The sequence below is a fragment of the Myotis nattereri genome (genome assembly GCF_964212035.1).
Source record: "Myotis nattereri genome assembly, chromosome: 6".
In the NCBI taxonomy this organism is placed as follows: domain Eukaryota; kingdom Metazoa; phylum Chordata; class Mammalia; order Chiroptera; family Vespertilionidae; genus Myotis; species Myotis nattereri.
In genome coordinates, this window is record NC_138081.1 from 18,539,866 (window position 1) to 18,559,758 (window position 19,893).

General features: G+C 44.0%; 1 protein-coding gene across 3 annotated transcripts in view; it reads right to left on the reverse strand.

Moving 5' to 3' along the window:
* The window catches only part of PLA2G7 (phospholipase A2 group VII), a 37,517-nt gene extending 18,663 nt beyond the window's left edge, over positions 1–18,854 (reverse strand). For 2 of the 3 annotated variants that reach the window (XM_081094904.1, XM_081094903.1), the window contains exon 1: positions 18,301–18,839. The gene's annotated coding sequence lies outside the window, so the exon portion shown is untranslated. Of the gene's footprint in view, positions 1–18,300 lie in introns of all 3 variants that reach the window. The other variant, XM_081094902.1, reaches the window with a different exon arrangement.
* Positions 18,855–19,893: the final 1,039 nt, after the last annotated feature.

The following is a 19,893-nucleotide window of genomic DNA, read 5'->3' on the forward strand; positions in this document are numbered from 1 at the left end:
TACAACCCACCCCTCTTCTCCACATTAATACATGTCCTATCCCTGTCCCTGAGCTTTATTTTCTCTATAATATTTATCACCAACTAATATGGTCTAGACATTTTTGTTAATCCTCTTTCTCTACTAGAAATTCAGTCCTGTGAGGGTATGGAATTTTGACTGGTTATATTTTTTTCCTGTTGTATTCCCAGGCCCTAGACTAGTGCTAATTGCTAGTTGGCATAGTTATTCTGCAGAAACATATAAATGTAGACCAGTGTGTGGCACACAGGATCAGTGAGTAGCTGTGTTCCTGAGTAGCTGTGTGGTCCCCTACACTTCCTGGTCTTGTTTGTGGCTGGGTGGGGCCACTGGACTGATTTCTGACAAATGGGAATTTGAATGGAAGTGGTCTATTTGCCATTGGAACCACTAAGAGTCGGTATGTCTTCTCCACCCCTTCCTGTCCCTGATTCAGAAGCCATATGTGGTTCTCAAGATAGAGGAAACCTGGGTCCCTGTCACAAAGAGAGAAGGGCCCCTGCCAATCACACGGCCTTTCATGAGTAGGAAATAGACTATACTATGTGTTTTTACTTTAAAACTAAAGTCCCAGTGCATGGATTTGTGCACTGGTGGGGTCCCTTGTCATGGCCTGCAGGGACTGGGCCAAAACCGGCAGTCCAACACCTACCGCTCCTGCCTGCCAGAGGGCTCATCCCGGCCCTGCTGTGCCTGCTGTGGTCTCGTGTCCAGTCAGTCCCAATCGGAAGAGGTTCGCACCGCCACAGCAGTGCTCACCAGCCATGAGCCCTGCATCGGCACCCATTGGTCAGCTGAGCAGCGCTCCTACTGTAGGAGCACACTGACCACCAGGGGGCAGCTCCTGCATTCAGCATCTGCCCCCTGGTGGTCAGTGCGTGTCATAGTGACCAGTCGATTGGTCGTTCAGTCATTTAGGCTTTTATATATATATAGGTAGATGGCACTTAGTTGTTCTTCCTGTAAAGTTTGTTCACTAACTGAATAACAGTGCTGCTGACATTTGAAGGCTTCTTATGTCCCAAGCATTCTGCACAGTTTCTGGCATGTTATCTTATTCAATCATGATCAAAACAGTCTGTGGGGGAGGTTTAATTATCCCCATTCTACTGATGAGGACACTGAAACAAGGAGAGCTGAATTAATTTGTTCTAATCAACCATCAAGGCTTGAACTCAGAATGTCTCAGTCCCTGCTTTAACCACAGTAGACCAACTCTGTGTAGCTCAATTACTGCTCAGTTGAAAACTACAATATTCTAAGTTAATAAATACAACATTTCATTTAATAATGCTAAGGTTTCAGGAACTTCTTGGACTGAGAAGATGACTTAACAAAGAGTTAGAAGTTGTTCCCCAGAGAGATGAGACCCTGTCTCATTGTTTCGCCCTGATATATATTTAGAGCAACATGTTAGAAAGCTGCAGAGTACTATGTCTGAATCTGGGGAAATAGCTACTGAGTTTCCCAAGTAAACAAGAGAAGTTGAACTAAAGTCAGGCTGTCTGCTGGCCAGCTCCCACCACCACCCTCTGTCTACTGTCACAACTTGGTTTTCCACCAGATAACATCATCCACGGAAAGTATTTACAGAGTCATGAGCAGAAGACTTTAGAAAATTCCATCCGTGATGCTTATAGCCTATAACTGAATAAGAGTGTCATTCATCCCATTTGGAAAATCACCGGGGATGAAAACAAGAAAAAAGGAAGACAAAGTGAGTACATAAGGAGATCAGCAGTGATTTTCAGGAACATCTCATGACCCAAAGGTCAGCTTACCCACAGTGACTTAGTATTCATCACATCTTCCCTGTCAGTAACCTCAGGAAGAACTAGAGACAGCCGGTTGCTGGCAGGGCTCCCCCAAATCCTCCAAGCAGGACTGGGTGCTCAGCCCTCCCCGTGTTTCCTCCCAGACCAGCGCCACGGCCATCACCTTTGGTCCTCAGAGTGCAGCAGGGGACACTTAAGGCCAGGTGAAAGGCGCACTAGAGTTCCCAATCTGACCCCACCCATGCTACAAATGCTCTTGGGGGAACTTTGAACGTACTGATTCCCGAGCCCCACCCCAGACCTACTGACTCAGAACCTTCAGAAGGCAGGCCAGCCGTCTGCATTTCGCTCTCTAGGGATTTTGGCACAGCCAGTCCTAAGATAAAGTGTTTAGAAACTGCTGCAATGGAATAACAAGTACTAATTGTTGCGAGTTTTTCATCACCCTGCCACATGTGCTATCTGATCTCATCCTCTGAATGATCTAGTGATTAGCTGACTCATTCATTCATTCATTCAATTGTTTATGATTTTATTTACTCAATTTTAAGAGTGCCTGTGTGTCAGTCACTATGTTTGGGATAAAAATATTTTTTTTTTGCATGCTTAGACTATTTCATTATATTTTTAAATTTTTTATTTTTCAATTCCAGTTGACACACAGTATTATATTAGTTTCAAGTGTACAACATAGTGGTTAGACATTTATGTAACTTATGAAGTGATCACCCCAATAAATCTAGTATCACCCCTATTGACTACATTCCCAATGCTGTACTTCACATTCCCATGATTATTTCATAGCTGTCAATGTGTACTTCTTAATCCCTTCATCTTTCTCACCCATCCCCTCTTCACTCCTCCCATCAGGCAATCATCAGTTTGTTCTCTGTATCTATGAGTTTGTTTCTGTTCTGTCTGTTCATTTATTTTGTTTATTGGATTTCACGTATAAGTGAAATCACATGGTATCTGGCTCTCCCTGTCCTACTTATTCAACATGGGGGTGATATGTTTTTTTTACTTCAAAATCCCCCAGGAAAAGAGGCTTTCAGATAATCACAATGAATGCTAAGCAGACAGTTTACAAGACTTAGTGGAAATAAAGATCTAGTGGGCATGAGAGAACAGAAGCAAATGTTAGCACCCCTGTTTTCCAGTTTGGGGGATGGAGATCAATCACACACAGAAGGGCCATGCAACCTGCCTGAGGCCCACAGTGAGCCTCTGGCGTGGGCAGGGCTGTGGCAGGTCTTCCTCCTTCCACCCCAGTCTACCGAGAGGGAGAAGGACCCAAAGGGGATCCCTGTCCTCCCTCCACCTTCCCAGCGCCACTAAATTGCCTTCTCCCACTGCCTCTGGTGTGCTTTGCCAGATGGAAAAAAGGCCAGGACTGTGCCCAAAACAGTAGACAACCATCACCAAAGCTTCCCTGAAGTCAGGAATGGAGATCCACGCCGGGCCTGACTCCTCAAGAGCCTAAGGAGAAGACACTTCCCATGTCACCACGCAGAGGCGCATCTGTCTAGGTAGTCAGACCACGGGGCCTCCAGCAGCTCAGAAGACTGCCTCTCCTTTGCTGGGGCAGCTTCCTGTGCACACCTCCACGCAGGCACTTTTTATGTCTCCTGCAATGCTGTCCACGGCATTGCTTCACCTGGGAGCTCCTCCAGGGCAGGGATTGGTCTCATTTGCCTTTTTCTTAACAAAGGGCTCAGTGTATAATAACCACTAGGAAATGCTTCTTGAATGAGAATGACGGATCCCGTCTTGTTTTTGACAGTTTCCAGATTACTTCACACCAGGCAGTGACTTCTCAATATGCCACTGAAGTGGGGAGTGGTCAAGTGCTTGGGCTTTAGAGCCAAGAGCCCAACTGCTTGGGTCTGAATCCCAGCCTTGCCACCAGTGTGACCGCCTATAACTATGGAAACCTTCTGTGCCTTATTCCCTGACCTGCTAAGTGGGGCTGAGGATGATGATAACATTTACCCAGGGGTCAATGATAAATATATGTAAAACAGTGTTTTTGCATGTAGCTACCTGTAAACATTAGCACATGCACTTTGCATTCCTAGCATGCCCATCGCTTCTGGGTAGGTAGTTGCTCAATAAATGTTAACAAACAGAAGACAAGACATTGAGAGAGGAATAGAAAGACTTAGTCATTGCTGGCTGAAGTCACTTGTTGGTCATCATATACTTTGTCCTTAGGTGGTTCTGCTGAAAAGATCTTATGGGTTTCATTGAGGGCTGTAACTTCTCTAAGCATGGGATCAGCACTATAATTAGCATTTTCCCTACATTCCCTGGGAACTTTGTGTCCACTGCCCTTCTTCCTCTCTTTAGGCTGTTAGTGCCCTGGTAATGCCTGGGCACCCCTTCTGGTTTACCACCATGGCCTGCCTCGCCAAAACTTACCAAATGTTCCCCATTGCCAGCTCCTTACACTTGGCTGCCCAGAGGTACTGGTATACTCACGGGCCTTTTCTCAATAACTTCCAAATAACTGCCCTTTCTTTTAACCAAGGTCTCCTGGAGACATCAAAGCTCAGGAAATTTACTCTAAAGACAAAAACCACATGCTGTTGGAGTGAAATATTTTGAAGAAAAGAGGACTTTTCATGTCCTTCGGATCAGATTCCAGGAGCAGAATCCACCCTGGTGCCCAGCACCGTGTGGCTGCCAAGCTCCAGACAAGAGCGAGTGAGGCTGTGCTGTGTCCTACATGAAGAGCTTGAATGATTCAGAGTATGGTTTGTGAGGTAACTTCTGTGTTTGAGGGAGGAGATAGGTAATAGACAATACTTATGGTGGGTGGGGAGAAAAGGGGGAACCTCAGAGCAAATAGTTTTGTTCTTAGAATGCCACCTGTGCTCATAAGGCAAGCAAAAATGGGACAATTGCTCTTTTCTGAAAGAAAGTTTTCTTTAACTCTGGGGAACCAGAAGCCAGTCCTCTCTCAGGAGGTTTGAGTGAAAGGGGCAGTTCTAGATAAGAAGTCCTTTTGAAACTAAATTACTGATGCTGTGTCAAAAGGCTGAAGAAGACATAAGACAATTTTGATGTCAGTCTTTTGCGTATATTTTGAGCATTTTCTCAATCAGTTTTATGTTTTCTAAAATCCTGAATGAGAACTCTTCGGACCAGGAAGAGGACTTGATGAAGCATGCTTCTGGAAGAAATGATGGGGAACTCAAGAGGTTAAAATGTTTAGCTTTCGTTATACAGTTAATAGGCTTGGTGATTAATGCACGTAGAAGGCTGTTGTTCCAGGAACAGAAATGTATGACTGGACCTACCAAGACTCCAGGACATCCGCAAGCAATTCGACCTTTGTGCCCCAGGTGTTCAAGATGGTATCTGAGCCATTGAGCTCCAGGGAGAGAATGTCAGCCACCCAGGACGCAGATAAAGGATCACCAGGCGGCAGATGAAGGGAAATCAAATGGCTGGACTGCAGCTTTTATCTGATGAACCTTTTCCCTGAATTACAAACCGCTTACCTAATTTCTCCTGAATCCCAAATGCCTTTTACCTACACTTTTCGTGTCCTTATAAAAAAGGTCGACTCGAGATGAGATGAAAGAGGGTACATAACCATGGTCTTTTAGGGTATATAACTGTGGTCTGTTCAGGTCGCCAGCCATCTGAATAAAGCGCTCATAAAGAATCAATCCTCATCTCTACTCATTGGTTCTGGTAGTGACAGGCAGAAGGAACACGACCTTTCAGGTTTCAGAACCAACAAATGCTCCTGATTGACAAGTCACGGGCATCTAAGAGGAGACACAGGGATTGGTTTCCCAGTTGATCTTGGTTTAGTTGTGCTTTAATATTAGCAGAACTCTTAAAGATAAGCAAAGAAGTATTTTGACAGTAACTTAGACCTTCTGAATACAAATTCGATTACTGTTTAGGTAAGTTGTTGGAGAAGATCACGGAGAGGACAAGACCTCCTTCCTGTTGACCCTCAGGCTCAACCCAGGCTCCTCCCTGCCTCTCCTATTCTGGGAATGTGCGTTCTGCTTGCCTTCCTCATGTTAGAAGCTGCCCAAGGACACAGCCTTGAGATAATAATGTGTGGTTGAAACCATCTGGACAGTACACGTGCCTAAACCCAACTAAAGCCTCTAATTAGTGGTTTGTGGTTATTAGGATGACAAGAAACTTTAAGGTTCTTGTGGGCGGGTGCTGAAATCTACTCAACTTGTGGCTGCTGAAGACAAGCTGAGTAGGTAAATTCCCTTGCTTATTAAACCGCCACTTACCCTCCTAGAGTGGTCTGCGTCCCTCTGCGGTCTCTCCCTGCCTTCTGTATGTATGGGGCCTGGTTTCATATTCCACCTCAGAAGCTCCTGAGGTTGCAAACTAACAGAAATTTTAAGAGGTGATATGATGATGTCAGATGGGTACTAAACTTCAGAGTGATCACTTTGTAAATTATATAAATGCTAGTAAGTTATACAAATGTTGTACACCTGAAACTAATATACTATTGTACGTCAACTGTAGGTGAAAAATAAAAATAAAATAATCAATCAATAAAAAAATAAATAACAGGTGATATGAGGCATAAATTACTTTTTTATTGACCACCTACTCTGTGCCAGCACTGTCTGGCGAGGTACTTTATGTAATCTCTGGACCTCCCAACAAGGAATAGAGTTGAACAGGTAGCATTACCTTCATTTTACAGTTAAAAACACTGAGGCTTTGAGAACTTGGCTGGCTCCTGTGATTGACAGGTTTCAGAGGCTCGATCCACAAACCCAGCCCTCCGAGGTCAATGAGAAAAGACTATCAGTTAGCATGCGCTCATTTTTACTTAAATATATACAGTTATACACAAATAGGGGGGAAATATAGATGGATATTAAGCCAGAATGTTCTCAGTGGTTATTATTTGAGTGGTGAAATTATACGTGATTTTATTTTATACTTTTTTACATGTACTTTAAAAATTTTCAACAATGTACATGAATTACTTGAGTAGAAATTATTTTTATTGATTTCAGAGAGGAAGGGGGAGAGAGAGAGAGAGAGATAGAAACATCAATGATGAGAGAGGATCATTGATTGGCTGCCTCCTGCATGCCCCCTACTGGGGATTGAGCCCACAACCCAGGCATATGCCCTTGAGCGGAATCAAACCCAGGATCCTTCAGTCCACAGGCTGATACCCTATCCACTGAGCCAAACCAGTTAGGGCAGGGTGTTTACTTTTGTGCACAGTATATTCTACCACAACAGCCTATGCGCAAGACCATCCACTAACCTAACCGTCTGTCTATCCATTCAAGCATTTACTAAGCAGCATCCATGTACCAAGTACTGAGTGCTAAATATACTGCGGGCTTATATGATAAACACACTGAACCCCATGCAGGAAAACAATGAAGCAAGGGCTCCAAAACTTTGGGGAAAGTTCAGTCTCGATGAATTTACTTAGAATATTTCAATTAGAAAAATCTACAAATGAATTAGTCTAATCAATATGCATGAATTTTATGTTGGCCTAGTGTTGTCTTTACCTTGAATTACAAACAGAGGATGAGTATACTACAGTATTTGTGGTACTTGAACCTTCTATAGGTCTTAATTCTGCTTTGGCTAAGTGCTGAGGAAGCACGGAGAGAGCCATCAGTTTTTTAAATGCAACTTGGAGTTTGAGATGTTTGGATAGATGTGACTTCAATGTGGGTACAAAGGAGGATGGTGAGTTCTGGGGTGGGCAGTGCTGGAAGGTATGGAAAGCCTTCCTAGAAGAGGTCACACTGGAGATGTCTCTGAAAAGGAGCCTTAGCTGACTGACTTGGCTTGATGGGAAGAAGAAGGAAGACGTTTCACAGAAAGGACACAAGGATGCAGGCTGGGAATCAGTAAGAGGGGTGGTAGGAGACGTTAGGAGATGGGTGTTGGGAGGAAGGAGGTTGGAGGCAAGAGCAGGAGCCAGAACACAACGACCCTTACACGCAGCACATCTGAGTGTGGACCCTTGCCCCACAGGTCATTCTCCCACTGCGCCCAGCACTGAGGGCCTTTCCCTCACCAGAGGGACAATGAATGTCTGCAGAAGGGAGTCTGCGTGTGTCCTTAGTCCAATGACATGTGTATGTGTGTGCATGTGTACGGTGGGAGGTCAGTAGCGAGGTCCGGAGCCTCACCTGCTCACTGGGCTCACAGGTGTGCCCACAGTCTCCGATCAGCTCAGCTTGTGCCTCGTGATTTCATGGCAGCCCCCTCTTTACACTCTAGCTCACCTCTCTCCCCGTTTTCCTATTCCTTACAAATGAAGATCTGAAAACATCCTTCTCAGAGGAAAACAGAGAACATCTTCTCTTTGCCTTCGGTTCAGTTTTGAAGCACAGGTTGCCCCTCCTCCTTATAACCAGCTCTTGGACCCAGGCTTCAGCCTCGTCCTTCCAGAGTCAAGGGCACCATCAGCTTCTTCCCCCAGTGCCTCCTCAGCACCCACAGACCATGCTCATCCATATCATTACGCTGCATTTAATTCATGTCACTTTTAAACATTTAAAATATTTTCTTGTCCATTTTCTTTCCCCAAATAGATTGAAAATGCTCCTGAGAAATGTCCAATATCTTTCTTCTTTTTATATTTCTCACAGTTCTATGATGTGCCTAGCAGGCCCTTAATAATACCTTCCTCTGGTTTCAATGAGAAAAATCTACAAATGAATTAGTCTAATTAATATATGCCTAGTGTTGTCTTTTTTAAAAAAATATATTTTATTGATTTTTTACAGAGAGGAAGGGAGAGAGATAGTTAGAAACATCGATGAGAGAGAAACATCGATCAGCTGCCTCCTGCACACTCCCCACTGGGGATGTGCCTGCAACCAAGGTACATGCCCTTGACCGGAATTGAACCTGGGACTCTTCAGTCAGCAGGCCAACGCTCTATCCACTGAGCCAAACCAGTTAGGGCCCTAGTGTTGTCTTTATCTTGAATTACATATAGAGGATGAGTACACTATAGTATTTGTAGCACTTCTCTAGCTTTATTTCTTATATATGCTATTTTTTTATTTTGTGTGATTTTATTATAAGTAACATTTTGGGGAACATGTGCAAACGTTTCCCATGTTGTTAAAATGAAAACAGTGCTTCTTGCTTTTATGAACAAAGAACTACTCTGTATGGCCACGAGTGCCCATCCTCCCTGGACACTGGAGTCTTTCATCTTCAGATGGTCATTGAGATCTGAGAGAATGACCACAGGGATTCTAACTCTGAACACAGAGGAATAATTCATAAAAAGTCTTAACTCTCAAAGCAATCTTTCCACAGAAAATGAGCTAGCTAGAAATGCATTCATATTTGAGAACCAGGACCCTGAAAAGACTAATATTTATTTTGGACATTTAGAACTGATGAGTCCAAGGTGACAACACTAAAACTCTTGATATACAGCCTTCATTATCATAACCTATGAAAGCCCATTATTCCCACCACCAGCCAATACAAAATTTTCTAGCTGGCCACAGAGAGCAATAACTGGTAACCCTAAATCCAGAACACAGAACTTACCCATTTTTTTAGATTTTTTCAATTACAGTTTACATTTGATATTATTTTGTATTAGTTTCAGGTGTACAGAATAGTGGTTAGACAATCATATACTTCACAAAGTGGTTAATCTGTTCTTTACCAATGCAGAATTTACCAAAGCAAAGTCAGCAATTCTAGTGGAAGTATAAATGGGTTTACTGATTTTTTGGAAGGCAATTTGGGAACCCTTCGATTGCTCATATCCTTTGACCTTTACATAACATTTCTGAGATCAGCACACAAAAACATCTTATATGCATGGAAGTAAGACCCTAAAAATGTAGTGCACCATGGAGTTTATTCCAACTCTATTTATAAGAGCCAACACACACACATACACACATGGAAACCATACAGATGTTAAACAATAAGAGAATAGCAATGGGATTTTATTGTTATTTATGTGATAATTACAAAGTAATTCTTTATGATTTAGGAAACTGTTTACAATGCAATTTTATTTGGAAAAAGATATAAAATTGCCATGGAAAAATTCATACTAAAAAGACATTAATATAATAAGGGTGATGGAATTATGGGTGTTTCTCCACTATGTTTTATATATTTTACAATATAATGTATTGCTCTACTAATAAAAAATCATTTTAAGAGGATATTTAAGGAGTGTTTGTATGACCATGAAAAGTGTTTATGTTTAATATTTAGTAAAATGCTGTGTAAAGATTTAAGAGAATTATCCGTGATCCCAGATACATAAAAGAAGAGGAGACAAAAAGAATAAGAAGAAACAAAACAAATAAATAGCAAATATTTTAAAAGTTTATCTTCTTTAGAGAGTTTTGCATAGTTAAAAACTAAAGGTAATTTTTTATCTTCCCCTCTACTGTTCTCTTTTCCACAATATTAAATCAATGAGAATATCTATTTTTAAAAAATCAATAATGATTTAAATACTAAAGGTGGAAAATAATTTTTTTAATTTTGGCTCCTTGACCACTAGATAAAATACCATCCTGGAAGGTCAAGAAGATCTTTAAATGAGAGGTCAGAGAACATGTCCTATTTCAACCAATTTAGAAGTAGATACCCTTTTGCCTTTCGTCTATGGCCTTTGTATCTACCACTGAAACCACGGTTTCCTATGTGCTCCTCAATTCTCAGCTGAGATCTCCGTATGCACTACCATGACCTCTGCAAATCCTGTTTCCCCCCATTTGTCGGTCACTATTCAATTCTCATCATAGGCTTCATGTCCCTTTTGAAATAAAAGATAAACCAAAACAGTAGGTAAAATGTCCATTCTCAAGACCAGAATGTCTGTCAAGAGCTAATGAATACTAAGTCTATGCAAAACCCACTTCTGGCAACAGATTAGGGAATGGGCCTTAAGTCTTCTGTTACCGGTGAAGAGAAAGAAAATGCTCTTTCACAAGTGATCTCTTTGTCAAATTCTTTCTGATTAACTTTTGGAATGGAGGATATGACAGGCAGAATAATGAGACTACTCCACCCGCTTCCCCCGCCCCCCGCAAAAAGAGTCCACACCCTAATCTCCAGTACCTGTGAATATGTTATGTTACATGGCGAAGGGAAATTAAGGTCCCAGATGGAATTAGGGTTGCTAATTAGTTGAACTTAGAGAGATTATCCTGACTATCCAGGTGGGCCCAATATAATCACAAAGGCCCTTAAAAGTGGAAGAGAGAGGCAGAAGAGGAAGTCAGAGTGATCACATGAGAGAAAACTCAACCCACTATTGCTGGCTTTGAGGATGGAAGAGTGGGGCCATGAACCAAAGCATATGAGTGGCCTTTCTGGAGAAGGTGAGGAGGCTCTGGAAAGGAATGCAGCTGCCGGAAAACACATACATTTTAGCCCATTGAGGCCATTTTAGACATCTAACAGAACTGTAAGATAAATTTGTGTTGCCTTAAGCCAATAAACTTGTGATCAATTGTTATAGTTGCAATAGAAAATGAATACAGAGCATAGAAAGTTACAGAATGAGATCAGAGAGCAAATAACAAACCAATTTACTTTTGACTAAAGCCAATGAAAGGGATTTCTTAAATCTCACAATTGACCCCGTACCAAACTGAATGATTAAAAAGATAAAATCTTCTGCTTTGGTTGTTTCACAATAGGGTGAAGGCAGGAGACTGTCAATCTTGCAGCCCTGATTTCTAAGCAATTTATTACTACTTTTCTATCATAGTATCTTTTGTTGTTATTTAACATGTAACATTACATATTTGTTGTTTACAAATTCAAAAATTACAGAAAGGTGTAACTCTGAAAGTCCAAATTTCTGTAACTTTACATGCATTTCCTCCCCTGATCAGACACAGTTTCATATTATGGAAACTCCTGCTCTTAATTAGATGTAAAGGACCTCACATACATTTCTCTATAATAATATTTTTAAATCAACTTATACTCTTGCTTGATAAGGAAACAATATTTCCTTATGAAACAGGCCCAAGGCAGCTCGAACATCATCCTATAGTAGTGATGCTCAACTGGAGCAGTTTTGCTTTCCAAAGATACTTGGCAAAGTCTGGAGACATTTTTGATTGTCACAACTGGGAGTGGGTGCTACTGGCATCTGATGGGGTCTGGCCAGAGATACTGGTAACCATCCTACAGCAGGACAGCCCCCACGAGAAATGCCAGTGATGTTGAGATTGAGAAACCCTGGTCTAAGGGATGCCGGTGAAACAAAATATTTATTTCATTCTGAAACAGGCGACAGGGAGGCAGATGCCTGATCAATACAAGGAAGAACTTTTTATCAATCAGGCCATTTGCGATGTATACCTTGCAATGCAGAGAGTTCTCTGTCATGAGGAGAATTCAGACACTGCTAACTGGTCCCCGCCAGGTGCTGAAAAAGTGAGGGGTGCATGCGTGTGGCTGGACTCTGAGGTTCCAACTTGATCTAAGAAATGACTCCTTTTAAAAGCATTGACAAAAATGCCCTTACTTTGTACTTGTTAATATTGAAAGTAGGAAAGAGAAAAAACCTACTCTATCAATATTATTTTTCTCTACCATGTGAGCTACGGAATAAAACTTAGTCTGGACATTATCTCAGATGTAGACCATCTAAGTGCCTTCTGCAAAAGGATCTAATGCCTCTTATCTTGGGAAGTAGACACAACTCTTGTGAAATCATTTCACAACCTAAGAAACACCATAAAGGTCAAGAAAGCAAAATAAGCAGTTCCCTATTGCGGTAATAAAACGGCTGTTTGTAAGTCCAAGTACCTAAATGCTGCAACTCAAATGAAATGGACCAATTCTACTTACATTTTTTAAATGGGGACTCGTCTGCATCCAGTTTGCAAATATCCAGATGTCTGGCGCCCTGTCCAGCTTAAAAGCCGCAGACGCTAAGCGTTTTTCTAAGATCGCTGAGCAGTTTGATGCTATGCTGGAAGCATACTGGGACATCCCATACCAGTTAAAGCCCTTCTTATGCAAGTGTTGGGGTTTTAGGGACATTAATAATAAAAATAAAAATAAAAAACTGAGTCAAGAGAACAATAACCCAACAATAACTAGACTGTTGAGGGAACAAGGCAGAAAGTCACATGAGGAGATGAAGGAACCAGGGATCTTTACTCAGGGGGGAAACCAGAGAGTACATGACAGCTGCAAACTTATGGACAAGGATTTGTTCTACTGGGATCCAGATTGTAGAACTTGGTCAGAAGAAGCCTTGCAACAATTACCATATTCTCTTTATTAGAGGAGCAGCTTAAGCACAGGTCTGGGGACTACCAGCAAAGATCCTGAGAAGGGATTCCTGCATTGGATGAGGATGAAAGTGGAACAGATAGACTAGAGAACCATGAACCTGAGGGTTAAGATCAGAAGACTATGCGGGCAGGCAGGCAACGTAGATGAGTTAAACAGGACCTGTGTAACAGAAAAACCACTGGTGGGGACTGTGGCAAATGGGACCATCAGAAAGGGAGTCACACCACTCTTCAGTAGCTCCGTGTCACCAGGCCTCCTAGTTTATTTTTCAAGAAAAGCTGGAAGACTATATTCATATGTACAATCTACTGATTTATAAAGGATAGCAGCTAATTCAGCATTTCATTTCAAAACATGTAACTCAACAGAACAGATGAGAGGCCTCCAAGCAGAACATGAACCTCTTCCTTAAAAATGCCCCCAACCACCATCATTCCGAAGAGATGAGGGTGGTAATTACCACAGGAAGGAACTCGTACAGATCCCAGAATTACTGTCACTTTTTTATCTGCAATTTGAATCACCAGACTGGCCACTTTGAACTGAAATTCAGAACCACTGACCAATAAATAATGAATGGGCCCGGGCGAGTGAAGGTAACCAAGAGACAATTAAGTTCCTAAAAGCCGAGTCTTTCCCTGCACACCATGTAATTGAGGAAAGCCTTCCATTTGCTTGTAAACAGAAACATCTCATTCTAGTGAATTGCATGTCAAAATGAGGCAGGAAAGAGAAATAGGGTTGCCTCATTGTGGTAGTAGGTGCCCTGTTGCTGATATCATCACAACCCTTGCCCGTAAACAACATTGAAACTCTTCCCTGGCCCTCTTTGTCAGTGATCAACTAGGGAACGTTCAAGAGCTTCCTTTGAGAGAGAATGCCTCACTAAGGGAAACAATCCTATTCAACTCTGGTTCACAGTGCTCTCCAGAAATCCTGCAGGCCCGTATAGGTTTTCAATTATCAAGAGACCTTTGCCCAACAGATATCTGTGCACAGCAGTATTCGGGACAAAGGCAAAGCTGCTAACTCTTTTCTGTATTTTTTTCTTCCAATTCCAAGCTTCAAATACTCTATTTTGAATTTTACCTAAACACTTTCAACTTCTAAAAGTAGGATGGCTATCAGTTTAACATTAATATTACAGCATTTTATGATGATGTTGTTGCTGTTTTTTAAAATTTTCTATTGATTTTTAGAGAGGAAGGGAGAAGAGAGAAACATCAATGTGAGAGCATACTATCCATCAGCTGCCTCCTGCATGACCCCTATTGAGGATCGAGCCCTCAACCTCAGTATCCAAAGGTCAACCCTTTGGTGCACAAGACCATGCCCAACCTCCTGAACCACACAAACCAGGGCTATGACGGTGTGTGTTATAGGTAGCTCTTAGGTAAGGGTTCCCAATACTCGGAACAGAGCAGAACACTTTTTATGCATAATAAGTTACATTATTTGGAAAGAATAAGATACATTTAAAAAGCATTGACATTTATTATAAAAATTTTGAAAATTATGCACAGGGAATTCAAAGTAACACAATATTAGCAAATAATCTATACTAATAATAGAGGAATATGCAAATTGTCTGGGATGCTGTCACAGTAACAGTAACAACAGAACAGAAGGCTGTGTGGGGCGACAAGGCTGGCAGGGGGGTTAGTGAGAGGTGACCAAACAACTGAACAGCAGGTTGCGTGGGGTGACCAGGCCGGCAGGGGAGGGCAGTTGGGGGTGCGATCAGGTCAGCAGGGGAGCAGTTAGGGGGTGATCAACCTGGCAGGCAGAGCAGTTAGGGCCAATCAGGCAGGCAGGCAAGCAGTTAGGAGTCAGTGGTCCTGGATTGTGAGAGGGATGTCCGACTGCCAGTTCAGGCCTGATTCCACAGGCCTAAACCGGCAGTTGGACATCCACCGAGGGGTCCCAGATTGGAGAGGGTGCAGGCCGGGCTGAGGGCCACCCCTCTCCCATGCACAAATTTCATGCACCGGGCTTCTAGTGATAGTAATAAACTCTTATATTACCCTTAAGAGCATATTCACTAGTGTGTTTGTTTTTACAAAATATAGCAATGTCATCCCCCATTGCGTAGACGGGAAATTTGAGAAACATTAACTTCCCACTCTACCTCTAAAAATATCTTCTGCCCACCTACTGCTTCCACCCTCCACTAGATTGCTACCAATAAAAACCCAGAGCTGGTCTCCTTTCTCCCTGTTACCCATTCTTCACATAGCACTCAGAGTTACCCCTGAAAAAATGTAACTATCTTGCCATGCCTCCGCTTCTGGCTTCTTTCTGCTTGTAAAGCCCAGAGCGCTTACCTCAGCCGAGGAGGCTCTGCAGGACCTGGCTCCTGCCCCTCACCCTCACTCCTTTCTTCTGGTTCTCCTTCTCCCTCCTCACTCTAGCCACACTGCCTTCCTTCCAACTGTGCCTGGAACATGCCAAACTTGTTCCCAGGACTGTGCACTTGTGGTTCCATCCACAGAAACTGTCTGCCCATCTTCTGGGGACTCATCTAAAGGCCATCTCTCAGAAAAGCTTCTCCTCAAAACTCAATTCAAGAAGCCCAGCCCCTCCCATCTCTTTCTCTCTCTCTCACTCTCACACACACACACACACACACACACCACGATATCTACCACAGCACTGTTTCTTTTTCTTCAAAGCTTGCAGTACTAACAGACTTTACCTGCTCATCCCTCAATTCTAGAATGTGAACTCCGTGAGAACAGAGCCCTGCCTGTCTTAATCACACTGCTCTGTAGTTAGTGCCTGGAACATGGTAGGTGCTCAATAAATATTTCTTGAAGTCAGTGAGGGAATGAACAAAGTTTTCACTAGGAATCAACTAGCCCACTTAATTCAACCAACGTCTATTTGTATGAGTACACTTTTCTTTCTCCCCCACTGCTAAGTTTATTTTTTAAGAGAAACTATAAGCCCATATATATATATATATATATATATATATATATATATATATATATATACTAGACTGTTTCTATTAGTGTGCTATATCTGTAAAATGATCAAAGTGACAGTGAGGGTACATAACAGGTGCTGGCTTCACAGAGAAAGGCAGACAGAATCCACTGTCCATCTCTTAAAACCACAAAGCTTCCACAGAATTCCAGAACAATATGACTTTTTGAGCTCAATGTTCGCCCTTCGACGTCCCGTCACTCAATACTTTCTCTTCAGTGTTTCACTTTTATGGAATTTTCTCAATGCCTCAAGAGTGTGATCAATTATCCTGGGTGTCAAAGAAAAAAAAAAAATCAGGCTTGCCCTGGCCAGTGTGGCTCAGTTGTTTGGGTGTCATCCCATGCACTGAAGGGTTGCAAGTTCCATTCCAGGTCAGGGCACATGCCGAGGTTTCTGGCTCGATCCCCAGAGTGGCAGGTGGGGAGGGCATGTAGGAGGCAGCCCCATCCATGTTACCCTCTCATATCAATGTTTCTCTCTCTCTCTTCCTCTCTAAAAATCAATGAAGAATCTTAAAAAAAAAAAAAAAAATCAGGCCTAAACCGGCAGTCAGACATTCATTAAGATGATCCAAGGTATAAATAACCTAATGATCACCTTCCTTTCCAGGAAATATCCATTTTCTGGGGTGTCTGGGAAAGGAATATAGCTGCCTAAACTCCAGCTGACTTTCCCAGGGGTCCCACTCCAGTTGCTCAGATACCTAATCAGCATTTTCCTTAATGCTCTTGTGGTGAGAGCCTCAAAGAGGATGGAAAATTGTATCACCCCCAAATCTAACCATCCCCAAATCTAACCGTCCCCAAATCTAACCCTGTGAGGGCACAGACATAAAGGGGAGAGGAAATGAGGAACCAGCTGCTCAGGCTTCTATTTTTTGTTGTTGTTTTTTTTGGGGGGGGAACAGTTGGGGTGCTAGGCAAGCCCTTTCACACCTCAGAAGGGATGTTTCTCAATTGTCCCTGTTGCTGAGCCACCCATTTGACAATTCCTCCCTACTCTGCTCCTCCCTCACTGTCAGTAGCTCTGCGGACACTGGCAGCCCTGGTGATAGTCTGTGGTGACAGACTGTGCTGTCAGCCTAAGGAGGAAGGGCCCATTTCAATGAAGAGCATCATCACACTGTCCCCAGCAGCAACTCCTGCACAACTGTCTGGGGAAGAGAGAGAACCCTCCGTGCCCAGAGGCAGTGAGTGGAAGCCCGCAGGCTGGAAAATGCCATGTAGGTGGGCTCTCTCACCTGGGCCACCAGGCCTCCCTCTGTGAGGACATCGGTCCGCATCCTGGCAGCTCCATCTCCTTCTTAGGGATCAAGCCAATACTTAATGCCCTGATCCCCGAGTTCCATGTTAGCCTGAGATTTGGTCCTGAGCCTTTTGGGATTGTCAACACTTTGAAAGACGCATTTTCCTGCTCTTATTCACATACCAGTGTCCCAGCTCAGCATTCTCGTTTGGTCAAAGGCAATTCGTGCAAGACTGATTTGCTAATACAAGTCCCTCCCAAATCTGAGCCTGTGTGAACTTCAAAGGCGGCAAGCTCCCCTCCTGAGCCCCCACACCTCTCCCTCCTCCTCCCGCATCACCTTTGCAGCAGCGCCAAAAACCACAGGTCTGACGGAAAGCCCGACCTTTTCGTTTTTGGAGATAGAATCTTCCAGTAGAAGCTCCAGGGAATGATGGAGAAGAGCATATTCGCGCTTCCAGGTTTTGTTTGACTTTTAAAAATTTAAAAATGAATCCCTTCCGGCCCTGGGTAGAGCAGCGCATCCCTGATCTCACGGGGCCCACGGGGGGGGGGGGGGGGCGCTGTGGGGTGTGAGGAGTGAAAGAGCCCACAAGCTTTGTTTTTGTAATTCTGGTCCCAAACAGCGCCTCAGAACTGGGTTGATGCAGAAGCAATACTCCCAAAGGGCGGGTTTTGCTTTGCTTGTTTTGTCCCCGGGAGAGACCTATTGATCAGAAAACTCCTCAGGCTCCCAGTTCCTTGGGCCTGATTCTCCCTTTCGGCACCGAATTCTTTGGGTTTCTTCCTCGGGAAAAGGTGCGGGAGACGGGGTTCGAATTCAGTCCCGCCGACCGCAAACATCCCAGCGCAGCCCCCCAGCTCCCAGGCGCTCCTAGGTCTCTGCCTCCCGTGCGGCGCCGGTCCAGCCCGAGCCCCGCGGGCCCCGCACCTCTCCCCTGGCTCCCGCCTCTCCCCCGGGCTCCCTCCTTACCAGGCGAGCTGCTCCCAAGAACCCGGGACCTGGGTGCGTTCCGCGGCGCTCCGACGCAACCCGAGCGCGGCCTTCTCGGCGGCTGCTGCCAGCACCGCGGGTCTCTGCCAGCAGCAGTCACCTTGGCTGCGGGGCGGCCGGGCGTGCGGCGGACGAGTGGGCAGCCCACAGGCTTTGCCCCAGGTCCGTCCCGTGCTGTTTTATCGCCCCAACTTCTCCTCCCCCAGCTGCAGGAGGAGGGGCCGGGGAGGAGCGTGTGGCCACCAGCCGCCCACGAGCAGAGGCGGTTTGGGATGCGAGGGTGCGCAGAGCACCCAGCACCCTCCCCAGGGCCCGGGATCCCGCGACCTGGACTCGCGGACTAATGTAACGCGCCCCGGATGGACCCAGACAGCGCCTGGGAGGGGTTGCTGTGCCCCCCCTCCCCCCAGTTTCTGTTCTCAGACTCCGTTCTGATTCAGAGATCTGTTCCCTGTTTGGTTCGCCCCACATCCATCCAACCTTGCTTGTCTCTCTAGATTCCCTCCGCTTGCATCTGTAATCTGGTATGCCCTGCGCATTCCGCATTCGGGTACACTGCAGGGTGGACACCGAATCAGAAACTGGGCAGACTGTGCTGTGGATTGGAAAGCCTGCCACGGGGCTGGTTTCATTTCTCCGAGGGAGTACAATGCAAGGCGATCAGAACGAGCGACCCTTTCATACAGTTCCTCCTGTTGTGGCGACCCCCAATTTCATTGTTACAAATTGAACATAATTAATGCATAGTGATTAATCACAAAAACAATATGTAATTATATATGTGTTTTCCGATGGTCTTAGACGACCCCGGTGAAAGGGTCCTTCAACCCCCAAAGGGGTCACGACCCACAGATTGAGAACCGCTGGCTTAGGGGGGAATGGTGTAAGAGGGGCCATCTCATAGCTCAGTTTAATCCCAGTTATTTGTAGTTTAAACTGAAATCCCCTTCCCCATTTCCCAATGCTTTCTTCTCAATCCACTTTCCAATAAAAGCATATTTATTAAAAGTTTCCGTTAGAGACTCAGGGAACATAGTTTGAAATTTATGCCTGGTGTTATTAAAGTTTGCATTTTTTTCAATAGTGATTTTTTGGAGGGTGATGGAACTATAAATGAAATTTATTTTATTTTTATTCTGAGGACTCATGGATTATAGCTCTTTTCTCCCACTTATGAGTGCTTTGACCTTGGGCAAATTCTTTATCGTTCCTGCTTCTCAGTTTCCTCATCACTATCAGGGAGATAATCAAAGTCCATCAGTCAAAGTCACCTTGTGGGAATAAAATTCAAATGCAGGTGAAATACTTAAGGTGAGCATGGCTCATGGGCGACATTCAACACTTATCTAATAGCAATACCTATAAAGAATCAGTGACATATGAAACAGATGCATGAAAAATTAAATAAAACTACATTAGCCTAATGACATTTTCCAGTACTGCCTGAGAGAACCTCCTGTGTAACCATCTGCCTCCAGAATATTAATCTGAAAGGGTACGTGCAATCTGAAAGGCTACCCAAGAGATCTCGAAGACCCTCCTGCCTTTGGCCTTAAGTTGAGAAGCAGCATG